The 14,731-nt window shown below is 52.1% G+C and overlaps 1 protein-coding gene across 1 annotated transcript in view; it reads right to left on the bottom strand.

Moving 5' to 3' along the window:
- The window catches only part of LOC149428683 (glucose-6-phosphate exchanger SLC37A1-like), a 35,134-nt gene extending 21,377 nt beyond the window's left edge, over positions 1-13,757 (bottom strand). The window contains exon 1 of the mRNA XM_089667117.1: positions 13,121-13,757. The gene's annotated coding sequence lies outside the window, so the exon portion shown is untranslated. The remainder of the gene's footprint in view (positions 1-13,120) is intronic.
- Between the last annotated feature and the right edge of the window lie 974 nt (positions 13,758-14,731).

Here is a 14,731-nt window from a genome sequence, read left to right as displayed (position 1 = left end):
ATGGCAAAGGTCAGTAGGAGTGTCTCCAATCATGCGATGACTGTGATGGGCTCACAGTAATCATGTATGTACATATGTGGCCGATAGGAATTGAAGTCCACTCCCCCGCTGTGCATGCCCGGAGAGAAGAGGTCGTAGGGCTGGGGTGTGAGGAGAAGGAGATGTGAGCAAGTATGGTGCCCGATGTAGAGCTCCTGAGTCTCGGTGACTCCTGACTGTTGGAAGTAAGGCCGTCTTGTAGACAGTCGGATCCACCAATTATGCCGGTAAATGCAGGCGATTGCCTACGCCTAAAGAGGGGTGTACCTACAGCAGATTGACCTGGGGGCGGGGCCACGGTTAGGTCACACTTACCTGCAACTACAGCAGCAAACTGACGTGTACAATATCCTGGGGGGGCGGGACTAGAGCACAGCCATAGGAAAAGTAATCCACACATTGCTAGCCTGGTCCAAAGAATCGGTGGGAAGGTGGTGAGGAGCAATGAGCTGGAGGGTGACAACAAGGAATGACAGTACAGAGGAGGAGGAGATGGAGGAGGAAGACGATGACGAGGAGATGGAGGAGGAAGACGATGACGAGGAGATGGAGGAGGAAGACGATGACGAGGAGATGGAGGAGGAAGACGATGACGAGGAGATGGAGGAGGAAGACGATGACGAGGAGATGGAGGAGGAAGACGATGACGAGGAGATGGAGGAGGAAGACGATGACGAGGAGATGGAGGAGGAAGACGATGACGAGGAGAAAGACGATGAGGGGATGGAGGAGGAAGACGATGAGGGGATGGAGGAGGAAGACGATGACGAGGAGATGGAGGAGGAAGACGATGACGAGGAGATGGAGGAGGAAGACGATGACGAGGAGATGGAGGAGGAAGACGATGACGAGGAGATGGAGGAGGAAGACGATGACGAGGAGATGGAGGAGGAAGACGATGACGAGGAGATGGAGGAGGAAGACGATGACGAGGAGATGGAGGAGGAAGACGATGACGAGGAGATGGAGGAGGAAGACGATGAGGGGATGGAGGAGGAAGACGATGAGGGGATGGAGGAGGAAGAAGATGAGGGGATGGAGGAGGAAGAAGATGAGGGGATGGAGGAGGAAGAAGATGAGGGGATGGAGGAGGAAGACTATGAGGATGACGAGAAGAAGGAAGACGAGGGCGAGGAGGAGGAGGAGGAAGATGACAAGGGTAAGGAAGAGGACGAGAAGAAAAAGGACGAGGAGGAGAAGAAGAAGTAGGACGACGAGGAGTAGGATGAAGATGGGGGAGACGAAGATGAGGAAGATGAAGACGAGGAGGACAGAACCTCCCAGCAAATCACCCAAAATGCTGAACCCGTCACAGTCACATGACCCCACAAAGGAAGAAGGAACTACTCAGCAAGGACACCGAGTACAACAACTTCCTGCATTTTATTAATGGCCTCCAGCTTCCTGATATACACCACACAGGGCAGGACACGTGATACTGAGATCCAGAACAAGAACAGATACCGAGAATGACACCCGGCATCCAGGACAGGAGAAGTGGGACTGTGCAGAGTCCATACATACAGAATAAGGACAGATACCGAGAATGACACCCAACATCCGGGACAGGAGAAGTGGGACTGTGCTGAGTCCATACATAGAGAATAAGAAGAGATACCGAGAATGACACCCAGCATCCGGAACAGGAGAAGCGGGACTGTGCAGAGTCCATACATACAGAATGAGGACAGATACCAAGAATGACACCCAACATCCGGGACAGGAGAAGTGGGACTGTGCAGAGTCTATACATACAGAATAGGGACAGATACCGAGAATGACACTCGGCATCCGGGACAGGAGAAGTGGGACTGTGCTGAGTCCATACATACAGAATAAGGACAGATACTGAGAATGACACCCGACATCCAGGACAGGAGAAGTGGGACTGTGCAGAGTCTATACATACAGAATAGGGACAGATACCGAGAATGACACCCGGCATCCAGGACAGGAGAAGCGGGACTGTGCAGAGTCCATACATACAGAATAGGGACAGATACCGAGAATGACACCCGGCATCCAGGACAGGAGAAGTGGGACTGTGCAGAGTCCATACATACAGAATAGGGACAGATACCGAGAATGACACCCGGCATCCAGGACAGGAGAAGTGGGACTGTGCAGAGTCTATACATACAGAATAGGGACAGATACCGAGAATGACACCCGGCATCCGGGACAGGAGAAGTGGGACTGTGCAGAGTCCATACATACAGAATAAGGACAGATACTGAGAATGACACTCAGCATCCAGGACAGGAGAAGTGGGACTGTGCAGAGTCCATACATACAGAATGAGGACAGATACTGAGAATGACACCCAACATCCGGGACAGGAGAAGTGGAACTGTGCAGAGTCCATACATACAGAATGAGGACAGATACCAAGAATGACACCCAACATCCGGGACAGGAGAAGTGGGACTGTACAGAGTCCATACATACAGAATAAGGACAGATACCGAGAATGACACCCAGCATCCGGGACAGGAGAAGTGGGACTGTGTGGAGTCCATACTGATACTGAGAATGACATGTAATGGATGGACACGCAGTATGCTGGGGGTGGGGTATCGGTCACAATCTCTCTGTGTGAAGGCGACACACCAGCAGGATGTGTACAGGATGTGGAGGTAGTCAGGTGTGTCAGGATGGAGGACATGTGACCAGCTGAGATGGAGGATTCTGGGGACAATACAAGTCCTGGAATGTGCAGTCACTCAGTGTTGTCACACATGTCCCTGGAGATGAGGAGCTCCACATGGGGGGGTCCCCAGAGCTGAGGAGCTCCACGTGGGGGGGTCCCCAGAGCTCCACGTCAGTGTCCCCAGAGCTGAGGAACTCAACGTGAGGGTCCCCAGAACTGAGGAGCTCTATGTGGGGGTCCCCAGAGATGAGGAGCGCTATGTGGGGGGTCCCCAGAGATGAGGAGCGCTATGTGGGGGGTCCCCAGAGATGAGGAGTGCTTTGTGGGGGGTCCCCAGAGATGAGGAGCTCTATGAGGGGGGTCCCTGGGGACGAGATGCTCTATGTGGGGGGTCCCTGGGGACGAGATGCTCTATGTGGGGGGTCCCTGGGGACGAGATGCTCTATGTGGGGGGTCCCTGGGGACGAGGAGCTCTATGTGGGGGGTCCCTGGGGACGAGGAGCTCTATGTGGGGGGTCCCTGGGGACGAGGAGCTCTATGTGGGGGGTCCCTGGGGACGAGATGCTCTATGTGAGGGGTCCTTGGGCATAAGGAGCTCTATGTGGGGGGTCCCCGGGGACGAGAAGCTCTATGTAAAGTCCATGGTGCTGTAGATAGTCTCCGTAGCACTAAAGAACATCTCCATCCACAATGGACATTTCACTTCTGGTTGGATGTTGGAGAGGTAATAGGATCTTGGTTTGGGATCTATTGCTCTGTTTGCGATGGTCATGGCGAGAGTAGAAGAATGTCCAGCCAAGTGCTGAGTGTTTGGTGTGTGGCCGACCACTGAACATCAGACAATCAGACTTTGATGTGTGACACCAGCAGTGTATTGTGGGGTGTACCTCCCAACAGTCCTTGATTATACACAACCCCAACATCCTGCAGATCCGGGCCATCTCCCACTGCCAGCCGGGTGAGGAAATGTTCATCCTTGCTCCTGGCTTTAGCTCCATAGCTACTCTGTGAGGTGGAGTCATCTCCTTCCCAACAGGAGCACCGTAGTTCCATCAAAGGAAGGCGGAGCATAGATAGGTAAGTGAGGTCATCCACTAAACACCAATACTGTCCGTGGAACAGCAATGGAAACCCACCGGCACCAATGACTCCTATGGAGCACCAATGACCTCCAATAAATCCCATGGAGCACCAACAACCCCCAATGACCACTAATGACTCCCATGGAGCACATATGACCCCCAATGAACACCAATGACTCCCATGGAGCACATATGACCCCCAATGACTCCCACGGAGCACATATGACCCCCAATGACTCCCACGGAGCACATATGACCCCCAATGAACACCAATGACTCCCACGGAGCACATATGACCCCCAATGAACACCAATGACTCCCACGGAGCACATATGACCCCCAATGAACACCAATGACTCCCACGGAGCACATATGACCCCCAATGAACACCAATAACTCCCACGGAGCACATATGACCCCCAATGAACACCAATGACTCCCACGGAGCACATATGACCCCCAATGAACACCAATGACTCCCACGGAGCATTCATGAAAACCAGTGTTCCCTATGGCGCACCAATGACAACCAGGAAACACCAATGACCACCAAATAGTCCCATGGAGCACCAATAATCAGCAATGACTCCCATGGAGCATCTGTGACCCCCATGAAGAACCAATGACCCACAGAGAGCACCAGCAACTGCCAATAAACAGCAATGACAACCAGTGACTCTTTGGAGCACCAATGACCCCCAATGACAACCAGTGACTCTTTTGGAGCACCAATGACTCCAATGCAGCATTAATGAACACCAGTTACCCCTATGGAGCACCAATAACCCCCATGGAGTACCAATGAACAGCAACAACCCCCCAGTGACTCCCATGAAGCACCAATGACTCCCATGGTGCACCAATGACCCCCAATGACAACCACTGACTGCCATGGAGCACCAATGACACCCACGGAGCACCAAGGAACATCAATGACCCCCAAGGAATACCAATTATTTTCATGGACCACCAATGACCCCCAATGAATACCAATTATTTTCATGGACCACCAATGACCCCCAATGAATACCAGTACTGCCCGTTAAAGCCAAATGACTGCCGTGCCACACCAATGAACTCCAGTGACCCCAGGGTTGCCACCTCATCCCTTTAAAACCAAAACACGTTAATGACACTGGTTTTGAGGCTAATTTGATGCAGATACGACACTAAGTGAGTTTAATTACCACCTTCATCAGCCACAGAACCCAGGTAATCATGTGTGTGGGTTAAAGAGATGAGCTGGCAACCCCAAGGAACCCCATTGAAATTATTATATTGGGGAGGGGTCACTTGTGATAATTTGGTGTGTTAATGGGAGATCAGTGAGAGTTTTTGATGTTTCATGGGAGTCATTGGTGTCAGCTGGGCTCATTGGTGGTCAGTGTTAGTCACCAGCATTTCATGAGAGTCATTGGTGGATCACTAGTATCAGCAGGGTCATTGGTGGTCAGTGGTGGGTCACTAGCATCAGCAGGGGCATTAGTGGTCAGTGGTGGGTCACTAGCATCAGCAGGGTCATTGGTGGTCAGTGGTGGGTCACTAGTATCAGCAGGGTCATTGGTGGTCAGTGGTGGGTCACTAGTGTCAGCAGGGTCATTGGTGGTCAGTGGTGGGTCACTAGTGTCAGCAGGGTCATTGGTGGTCAGTGGTCGGTCACTAGTGTCAGCAGGGTCATTGGTGGTCAGTGGTGGGTCACTAGTGTCAGCAGGGTCATTGGTGGTCAGTGGTGGGTCACTAGTGTCAGCAGGGTCATTGGTGGTCAGTGGTGGGTCACTAGTGTCAGCAGGGTCATTGGTGGTCAGTGGTCGGTCACTAGTGTCAGCAGGGTCATTGGTGGTCAGTGGTGGGTCACTAGCATCAGCAGGGTCATTGGTGGTCAGTGGTGGGTCACTAGTATCAGCAGGGTCATTGGTGGTCAGTGGTGGGTCACTAGTGTCAGCAGGGTCATTGGTGGTCAGTTGTGGGTCACTAGTGTCAGCAGGGTCATTGGTGGTCAGTTGTGGGTCACTAGTATCAGCAGGGTCATTGGTGGTCAGTGGTCGGTCACTAGTGTCAGCAGGGTCATTGGTGGTCAGTGGAGATCACTGGTGGTCAGGGGGGTAATTGGTGGACAGTGGTGGGTCACTAGTGGTCAGGGGGGTCATTGGTGGTCAGTGGTGGGTCACTAGTGTCAGCAGGGTCATTGGTGTCAGTGGTGGGTCACTAGTGTCAGCAGGGTCATTGGTGTCAGTGGTGGGTCACTAGTGTCAGCAGGGTCATTGGTGGTCAGTGGAGGGTCACTAGTGTCAGCAGTGTCAATGGTGGTCAGTGGAGATCACTGGTGGTCGGGGGGGGGGGGGTCATTGCTTCCATGATAACTGCCATGTTCCTTTAGGCCATGCTCAATATCCAGGATTCCCCCCACTCTTCACGGTCATGTTCCCCAGTTTTCTCGGTTTCAGGTTGTTGGATTCTCCCATCTTTGGATGTTGGGAGGTGTGTTGTGTCACCAGACAATCCTACAATCTGATTGTAACATGAGGAGAAGCTCAGCAGGGAAAATGCCTTTAACTCTTTGATTGGGATGGAGCCGCCCAAGGAATAAATGACCCGAATTTGTATCTCAAGGAGCCGAACAATAATTGTCCTCCAGGATTAGTCAGTAATGAGGTTCCTGCTGATTGTGGACAATGAGACGGCTCCATTCACAATGCAAATCCAAACAAATCCAAACAAAGCGAACTGTCAGAGAGGAGACACAAGGGAGCCGATCCCAAATCTGAGAGATAATCAGATCACAAAGAACACAGACCTCTGGGGGCCACAGACCAACTTATCTCCAACAACAACCAGACCTCTGGGGGCACAGACCGTCTTATCTCCAACAACAACCAGACCTCTGGGGTCACAGACCGTCTTATCTCCAACAACAACCAGACCTCTGGGGGCACAGACCGTCTTATCTCCAACAACAACCAGACCTCTGGGGGCACAGACCGTCTTATCTCCAACAACAACCAGACCTCTGGGGGCACAGACCGTCTTATCTCCAACAACAACCAGACCTCTGGGGTCAGAGATAGGCTACAGACCTACTTATCTCCAACAACAACCAGACCTCTGGGGGCACAGACCGACTACAGACCGACTAATCTCCAATAACACCGAGACCTCTGGGGCACAGACTGACTACAGACTGACTTACCTCCAATAACACCCGAGACCTCTGAGGTCACAGACCAACTTATCTCCAATAACACCGAGACCTCTGGGGCACAGACCGACTACAGACTGACTTACCTCCAATAACACCCGAGACCTCTGAGGCAGAGACCGACTACAGACCGACTTATCTCCAATAACACCCGAGACCTCTGGGGCACAGACCGACTACAGACTGACTTACCTCCAATAACACCCGAGACCTCTGAGGCAGAGACCGACTACAGACCGACTTATCTCCAATAACACCGAGACCTCTGGGGCACAGACTGACTACAGACTGACTTACCTCCAATAATACCGAGACCTCTGAGGCAGAGATCGACTACAGACCGACTAATCTCCAATAACACCGAGACCTCTGGGGCACAGACTGACTACAAACTGACTTACCTCCAATAATACCGAGACCTCTGGGGCAGAGACCGACTACAGACCGACTAATCTCCAATAATACCGAGACCTCTGGGGTACAGACCGACTACAGACTGACTTATCTCCAATAACACCCGAGACCTCTGGGGCACAGACCGACTACAAACTGACTTACCTCCAATAACACCGAGACCTCTGAGGCAGAGACCGACTACAGACCGACTTATCTCCAATAACACCGAGACCTCTGGGGCAGAGACCGACTACAGACCGACTAATCTCCAATAACACCGAGACCTCTGGGGCACAGACTGACTACAGACTGACTTACCTCCAATAATACCGAGACCTCTGAGGCAGAGATCGACTACAGACCGACTAATCTCCAATAACACCGAGACCTCTGGGGCACAGACTGACTACAGACTGACTTACCTCCAATAATACCGAGACCTCTGAGGCAGAGATCGACTACAGACCGACTAATCTCCAATAACACCGAGACCTCTGGGGCACAGACCGACTACAGACTGACTTACCTCCAATAACACCCGAGACCTCTGAGGTCACAGACCGACTTATCTCCAATAACACCGAGACCTCTGGGGCACAGACCGACTACAGACTGACTTACCTCCAATAATACCGAGACCTCTGGGGGCACAGACCGTCTTATCTCCAACAACAACCAGACCTCTGGGGTCAGAGATCGGCTACAAACTGACTTATCGCTAATAACACCGAGACCTCTGGGGCACAGACCGACTACAGAACGACTTATCTCCAATAACACCCGAGACCTCTGGGGTACAGACCGACTACAGACTGACTTACCTCCAATAACACCGAGACCTCTGGGGCACAGACCGACTACAGAACGACTTATCTCCAATAACACCGAGACCTCTGGGGCACAGACCAACTACAGAATGACTTATCTCCAATAACACCGAGACCTCTGGGGCACAGACCGACTACAGAACGACTTACCTCCAATAACACCCGAGACCTCTGCGGCACAGACCGACTACAGAACGACTTATCTCCAATAACACCCGAGACCTCTGGGGTACAGACCGACTACAGACTGACTTACCTCCAATAACACCGAGACCTCTGGGGCACAGACCGACTACAGAACGACTTATCTCCAATAACACCGAGACCTCTGGGGCACAGACCGACTACAGAACGACTTATCTCCAATAACACCGAGACCTCTGGGGCACAGACCGACTACAGACTGACTTACCTCCAATAACACCGAGACCTCTGGGGTACAGACCGACTACAGACTGACTTACCTCCAATAACATCGAGACCTCTGGGGCACAGACCGACTACAGAACGACTTATCTCCAATAACACCGAGACCTCTGGGGCACAGACCGACTACAGAACGACTTATCTCCAATAACACCGAGACCTCTGGGGCACAGACCGACTACAGAACGACTTATCTCCAATAACACCGAGACCTCTGGGGCACAGACCGACTACAGAACGACTTACCTCCAATAACACCGAGACCTCTGGGGCACAGACCGACTACAGAACGACTTATCTCCAATAACACCCGAGACCTCTGGGGCACAGACCGACTACAGAACGACTTATCTCCAATAACACCCGAGACCTCTGGGGTACAGACCGACTACAGACTGACTTACCTCCAATAACACCGAGACCTCTGGGGTACAGACCGACTACAGACTGACTTACCTCCAATAACACCGAGACCTCTGGGGCAGAGACTGACTACAGACTGACTTACCTCCAATAACACCCGAGACCTCTGGGGCACAGACCGACTACAGACTGACTTACCTCCAATAACACCGAGACCTCTGGGGCACAGACCGACTACAGACTGACTTACCTCCAATAACACCGAGACCTCTGGGGCAGAGACTGACTACAGACTGACTTACCTCCAATAACACCCGAGACCTCTGGGGCACAGACCGACTACAGACTGACTTATCTCCAATAACACAGAGACCTCTGGGGGCACAGACCGTCTTATCTCCAACAACAACCAGACCTCTGGGGGCACAGACCGACTACAGACTGACTTACCTCCAATAACACCCGAGACCTCTGAGGTCACAGACCAACTTATCTCCAATAACACCGAGACCTCTGAGGTCACAGACCGACTTATCTCCAATAACACCGAGACCTCTGGGGCACAGACTGACTACAGACTGACTTACCTCCAATAACACCCGAGACCTCTGAGGTCACAGACCGACTACAGACTGACTTACCTCCAATAACACCCGAGACCTCTGAGGTCACAGACCAACTTATCTCCAATAACACCCGAGACCTCTGGGGGCACAGACCGACTACAGACTGACTTACCTCCAATAACACCCGAGACCTCTGAGGTCACAGACCAACTTATCTCCAATAACACCCGAGACCTCTGAGGTCACAGACCGTCTTATCTCCAACAACAACCAGACCTCTGGGGGCACAGACCGACTACAGACTGACTTACCTCCAATAACACCCGAGACCTCTGGGGCACAGACTGACTACAGACTGACTTACCTCCAATAATACCGAGACCTCTGAGGCAGAGACCGACTACAGACCGACTAATCTCCAATAACACCAAGACCTCTGGGGCAGAGACTGACTACAGACTGACTTACCTCCAATAACACCCGAGACCTCTGAGGTCACAGACTGACTACAGACTGACTTACCTCCAATAACACCCGAGACCTCTGAGGTCACAGACTGACTACAGACTGACTTACCTCCAATAACACCCGAGACCTCTGAGGTCACAGACCGACTTACCTCCAATAACACCCGAGACCTCTGAGGTCACAGACCGACTTATCTCCAATAACACCGAGACCTCTGGGGCACAGACCGACTACAGACTGACTTACCTCCAATAACACCCGAGACCTCTGAGGTCACAGACCGACTACAGACTGACTTACCTCCAATAACACCCGAGACCTCTGAGGTCACAGACCGACTTATCTCCAATAACACCGAGACCTCTGGGGTCAGAGATCGGCTACAAACTGACTTATCACTAATAACACCGAGACCTCTGGGGCACAGACCGACTACAGAACAACTTATCTCCAATAATACCGAGACCTCTGGGGCACAGACCGACTACAGAACGACTTATCTCCAATAACACCCGAGACCTCTGGGGTACAGACCGACTACAGACTGACTTACCTCCAATAATACCGAGACCTCTGGGGCACAGATAGACTACAGACTGACTTACCTCCAATAACACCGAGACCTCTGGGGCACAGACCGACTACAGAACGACTTATCTCCAATAACACCCGAGACCTCTGCGGCACAGACCGACTACAGAACGACTTACCTCCAATAACACGAGACCTCTGGGGTACAGACCGACTACAGAACGACTTATCTCCAATAACACCCGAGACCTCTGCGGCACAGACCGACTACAGAACGACTTATTTCTAATAATACCGAGACCTCTGGGGCACAGACCGACTACAGACTGACTTACCTCCAATAACACCGAGACCTCTGGGGCACAGACCGACTACAGAACGACTTATCTCCAATAACACCGAGACCTCTGGGGCACAGACCGACTACAGACTGACTTACCTCCAATAATACCGAGACCTCTGGGGCACAGACCGACTACAGACTGACTTACCTCCAATAACACCGAGACCTCTGAGGTCACAGACCGACTACAGAACGACTTATTTCTAATAATACCGAGACCTCTGGGGCACAGACCGACTACAGACTGACTTACCTCCAATAATACCGAGACCTCTGGGGCACAGACCGACTACAGACTGACTTACCTCCAATAACACCGAGACCTCTGAGGTCACAGACCGACTACAGAACGACTTATTTCTAATAATACCGAGACCTCTGGGGCACAGACCGACTACAGACTGACTTACCTCCAATAACACCGAGACCTCTGGGGCACAGACCGACTATAGAACGACTTACCTCCAATAACACGAGACCTCTGGGGTACAGACCGACTACAGAACGACTTATCTCCAATAACACCCGAGACCTCTGGGGCACAGACCGACTACAGAACGACTTATCTCCAATAACACCCGAGACCTCTGGGGTACAGATAGACTACAGACTGACTTACCTCCAATAACACCGAGACCTCTGGGGCACAGACCGACTACAGACTGACTTACCTCCAATAACACCGAGACCTCTGGGGCACAGACCGACTACAGACTGACTTACCTCCAATAACACCGAGACCTCTGGGGCACAGACCGACTACAGACTGACTTACCTCCAATAATACCGAGACCTCTGGGGCACAGACCGACTACAGACTGACTTACCTCCAATAACACCGAGACCTCTGAGGTCACAGACCGACTACAGAACGACTTATTTCTAATAATACCGAGACCTCTGGGGCACAGACCGACTACAGACTGACTTACCTCCAATAACACCGAGACCTCTGGGGCACAGACCGACTACAGAACGACTTATCTCCAATAATACCGAGACCTCTGGGGTACAGACCGACTACAGACTGACTTACCTCCAATAACACCGAGACCTCTGGGGCACAGACCGACTACAGAACGACTTATTTCTAATAATACCGAGACCTCTGGGAGCACAGACCAATTTATCTCTAATAACAGATCTCACGGCAGGGCACAGATCTCACACATCTTCTACAGAAGCAGTTCTCCCATCAGGGGGCCCCACAAAGCTGTACATGTGATGGGGCCCCATAGCAAATCCATTAGAACCCCAATAATCTTCATCTTGAAGAAAATCATATACAGTCCAACCTATCTAATCGTTTCTTCCAAACGGGGAAGTTCTACCCACATAGACCACTGTGTGACCAGGCAGACCCGGGCCCCCTCAGGATTTCATGATGTGCGATGGCTCTAGTCACACCCTTGATGTTTTCCATTTACCAATAGTCAGCTGATCATAGAAGAGCTAAAGGGCCCAGACCAACCCATTCATGTATGGATTTGTGTGGGGGAGTCACCTCATTGTGGGTCTAACATATACTGGAGGGTTGTACTGTGGATCTGCACCCATGTCTCATGTAATACAAGAAATGTGCTCTCCCCGGCAACTTTCTGAGGTCCACTTTGCTAGTCCTGGGTTGGACCCCATTTTGCCTTCATTCTTCATGGCATAGATCCAACAAGGTGTTGGAAACGTTCCTCAGAGGTCACTCCCCATATTGATATGATGGCATCACGCAGTCACTGCAGATTTGTCGGCTGCACATCCATGATGCCAATCTCCCATTCCACCACATCCCAAAAGGAGCTCTATTGGATGGAGATCTGGTGACTGTGGAGGACATTGGCATGCAGTGACCTCATTGTCATGTTCCAGAAACCAGTTGGAGATGATTGGAGATTTGTGACATGGTGCATTATCCTGCTGGAAGGAGCCATCAGAAGATGGGGACACTGGAGTCATAGAGGGGTGGACATGGTCAGCAACAATACTCAGGTAGGCCATGGGGTTTAGAAGATGCTCAGTTGGTACTAAGGGGCCCAAAGTGTGCCAAGAAAATCTCCCCCACACCATGACACCACCACCACCAGTCTGAACCACTGATACAAGGCAGGATGGATCCCCCACACCATGACACCACCACCACCAGCAGTCCCGTATACCGGATGTATCTACATCACCCCGAGCCCCGCTCAACTATGCTGTCCCTGAGTCCCACCAATGTACATGAAATGGTATCACTTACCTACACTGTTTGGGTCTCAGATGGTCTCTCCCCTTAGCTCTCTCGGTGTCAGGCGGTCTCTCCTCTTAGCTCTCTCGGTGTCAGGCGGTCTCTCTTCTTAGCTCTCTCAGTGTCAGGCGATCTCTCCCCGTAGCTCTCTTAGCTCTCTCGGTGTCAGGCGGTCTCTCCTCTAAGCTCTCTCGGTGTCAGGCGGTCTCTCCTCTTAGCTCTCTCGGTGTCAGGCGGTCTCTCTTCTTAGCTCTCTCGGTGTCAGGAGGTCTCTCCTCTAAGCTCTCTCGGTGTCAGGCGGTCTCTCCTCTTAGCTCTCTCGGTGTCAGGCGGTCTCTCCTCTAAGCTCTCTCGGTGTCAGGCGGTCTCTCCTCTAAGCTCTCTCGGTGTCAGGCGGTCTCTCCTCTTAGCTCTCTCGGTGTCAGGCGGTCTCTCCTCTAAGCTCTCTCGGTGTCAGGCGGTCTCTCCTCTAAGCTCTCTCGGTGTCAGGCGGTCTCTCCTCTTAGCTCTCTCGGTGTCAGGCGGTCTCTCCTCTTAGCTCTCTCGGTGTCAGGCGGTCTCTCCTCTAAGCTCTCTCGGTGTCAGGCGGTCTCTCCCCAGAGCACTTTCTTCATCTTTTGCAGGCAGTCTCCTCTCTCTGTTTCCTGGTTACAGGAGAAGCTCAGAATGAAACTAATAAACTTCCTCATTCTCATCACCTGAAGATTTCCCTCCCCTCTGGCCCCTCCCGGCCCCCTGTCCTCCTCTCTGGCCCCGCCCAGCTCCCTGTCCTCCACCTTTATTACAGGTGATCAGACAGGTTGGACCGGATGCCAGGAATGCGCCAGGTGACAGTCACACACCCAGCGGTGCAGTCATTGCGTCACACGTTGTTTGTCTGCAGATAATGAGCCTCCTCCAGTATGACGTCTTATGGAAAATGTATTGATATTGAGGGCTGGAGCTCCGCGCTGGATGATGGAACGTGGACACGCCATGGCGGAGATACACATGAATGTGGTGGGAAAAGACCGCTTGTGTTCTCTTGTATGGATGAACTTGATGGACTTTTGTCTTTTTTCAGCCAGACTATGTAACTATGTATGGGGGGGAGAGCGCAGTTATCCTCTAGTATGGGGGGGAGAGCGCAGTTATCCTCTAGTATGGGGGGGAGAGCGCAGTTATCCTCTAGTATGGGGGGGGAGAGCGCAGTTATCCTCTAGTATGGGGGGGAGAGCGCAGTTATCCTCTAGTATGGGGGGAGAGAGCGCAGTTATCCTCTAGTATGGGGGGGAGAGCGCAGTTGTCTTCTAGTATGGGGGGGAGAGCGCAGTTATCCTCTAGTATGGGGGGGGAGAGTTCAGTTATCCTCTAGTATGGGGGGGAGAGAGCGCAGTTATCCTCTAGTATGGGGGGGAGAGCGCAGTTATCCTCTAGTATGGGGGGGAGAGCGCAGTTATCCTCTAGTATGGGGGGGAGAGCGCAGTTATCCTCTAGTATGGGGGGGAGAGCGCAGTTATCCTCAAGTATGGGGGGGAGAGCGCAGTTATCCTCTAGTATGGGGGGGGGAGCGCAGTTATCCTCTAGTATGGGGGGGGAGCGCAGTTATCCTCTAGTATGGGGGGGGAGAGCGCAGTTATCCTC

This window comes from Staurois parvus, unplaced genomic scaffold (genome assembly GCF_062004578.1).
Source record: "Staurois parvus isolate SC_StPar_1 unplaced genomic scaffold, SC_StPar_1.0 ptg003039l, whole genome shotgun sequence".
Lineage (NCBI taxonomy): Eukaryota > Metazoa > Chordata > Amphibia > Anura > Ranidae > Staurois > Staurois parvus.
This window is presented reverse-complemented; position numbering and strand designations above follow the sequence as displayed.